Source organism: Laetiporus sulphureus, assembly GCF_001632365.1.
Source record: "Laetiporus sulphureus 93-53 unplaced genomic scaffold LAESUscaffold_74, whole genome shotgun sequence".
Taxonomy (NCBI): domain Eukaryota; kingdom Fungi; phylum Basidiomycota; class Agaricomycetes; order Polyporales; family Laetiporaceae; genus Laetiporus; species Laetiporus sulphureus.
Window position 1 is genome coordinate 58,729 of NW_024468583.1, and position 2,552 is coordinate 61,280.

Sequence of the window (2,552 nt, forward strand, 5' to 3'; positions counted from 1 at the left end):
AACTCCTGGAATAGTTTGCTCGCAAATTGAGTACCTCTGTCTGAGATAATTTGGCGCGGCAATCCATGGAGTTTGAAGACTTCGTTATAGAATACGTTAGCGACTTGCGACGATGTGACTGTATCATCCGTTGCATAAAAGTGCGCTCGCTTCGTGAGTCTGTCCACGACAACAAGTATTGCCGTCTTCTTCTCTCCCCTAAAGTCCATGGCTGGAGGAAGTTGTGTGATGAGATCCACTGTGATGATCTTCCATGGTCCTCCTGGTACCTCGTTTGGTTGTAGTAGTCCGTATGGTTTTTCTCTTGAGTACTTGTTGCGTTGACAACTGTCGCAACCTTGTACGTATTGTTTAACCATTACAGACATTCCCGGCCACCAATAATTCCGAGTAATAAGCTCCAACGTCTTGAACCTGCCAGGGTGTCCAGCTGGTAAGGTGTCGTGATGGAGTTTTATTAGTTCAAGGCGTAGCTGTTGATTCTTGGAGACATAAACCTTTCCGTGATGGAGCAGCAGTCCGTGCTCAAAGTTCCATTCTGCGAGGTTTTTCTCAAATTTGCGCTGTCCTGTAGTCAAAAGTGCATGATAATCCTTGGTCATCATGTCATCTGTGAGTGCCTTCTTGATCCTTTCCAGTAGTTGAGCATCATCAACTTCAGATGCGTGAGCGGGTCGAATCGCATTGATAGCGAAAAATTCAGGTTTTAACAGCATTTGGTTCGAATTGTCGCTGTCTACCCCCCTCTCATGGTCTGGCCTCCTGGACAGAGGATCGGCACGTAGCATAGTCTTTCCAGGTTGGTGACTGAGAATGAAATTAAATCTGGTGAGGAATAATGACCAGCACGCTTGGTGCCGGGATAATTTCTGTGCCTGACGGAAGTATGTAAGGTTGAGATGGTCCGACCAAATCTCAATGGGTTCTGGATGTCCTTCTAAATAGTGCCGGTATTCTTCGAGTGCCCGAATAATAGCAAGCATCTCCTTGTCATAAATCTCGTAGTTTCGCTCATGTTCGTTGAGTGACTTAGAGTAGTATGTGACTGGATGCCATAGCTTGTCCTCCCCTAGTTGTTCGAGTAGTGCACCAGTTGCATAGTCTGAAGAGTCTGTCTCTAGACGGTATGGTGCAGTGTCGTTGGGGAGTTGTAGGATCGGGGCTGAAGTGAACGCTGTTTTAAGTGCACTGAAGGCTTGGTCTTGCTCTTCCTTCCATTGCCAGGGCACGTCCTTACAGGTGAGAAGCGTTAAAGGTCATGCGAGTTTCGCAAAGTCCTTTATAAATCGCCTGTAGAAATTCGCGAATCCAAAAAAGGCCTGTACTTGTTTGACCTTTGTCGGTGCGGGCCAGCCAAGTACACCTTCGACTTTAGCAGGGCCCATCTGTACTGAGTTCTTGCTGATGATCATGCCAAGATACTCGATTGAGGACTGTTCAAAGAAGCATTTCTCCGGTTTGGCATATAAGTCATTGTCCCGGAGGCGCTGTAGAACTGCTTTCACTAGTCGTCGGTGTTCATCGAGATCGTCCGTAAATATGAGGATGTCGTCTAAGTAGACTACCACCTTTCCAGTGCGAATCAAGTCTTCGAGGACCGTATTCATCATTGTTTGGAAGGTGCTAGGAGCATTGCAGAAACCGAAGTACATTACGGTGGGTTCGAAGAGGCCACGATGTGTAATGAAGGCAGCTTTCTCTTCATCCCCTTCCCTAATCCTTATGTTGTTGAACCCCCATCTCAGATCAAGCTTCGTAAATATACTAGCATGTGAGAGCCTGTCGATGAGGTCCAAAATGCGTGAAATTGGGAACTTGTTCTTTTTTGTGACTGCGTTGAGGTTCCTGTAATCTTGTACAAGCCTCAGTGATCTGTCTTTCTTTTTGACGAAGAAGATGGGTGCTGCGGTTGGACTCCTTGATCTCTTGATGTAACCTTTGGCCAACTCTTGGTCTATCCATGTGTCGAGCGAATTTCTTTCCTGTAGGTTCATAGAATATAACTTTGCCGGGCATGGTAACGATGCCTCTGGAACAAGTTCAATTGGATGATCATAGGGCTTTCTTGTGGGCATTCGTTCTGACTGCTTCTTGGAGAAAACATTGCCATACTCGTGGAAGTGTTTGGGGACATAGGCTAACCAGTAGTCTTTGTCCTGTTCTCCTTTTTGCGGCGCTCTATCCTGATTCCTCTTGGTGTCAAGACCCATAATGAGCAATGCTACAGCTTGTGCATCAGGATCTTCTGATAATGACACCCATCTAATGAAGCTGTCCATGTCGTTCCAGGTGTCACCTAACTCCTGAGAACCGACGAACTCCATCAGGTCTTCGATGTGGGGGATGTTTGTGTCTTCCAGGTCCTCCTCCTGGATTGCTACCTGTGAGGGTGTGCATCTTTGTGGGCACCGGGTGAAATCGACTGTGAATTTTCCCCAATCCACTTCGGGATTATGCTCCTTAAGGAAACTCATGCCTAGTATAACGTCTTTATGTCCTATATCGGTGACCAAAAGGCTTTGCCTGCTTGTGTGGTTTCCGATGGTTATACT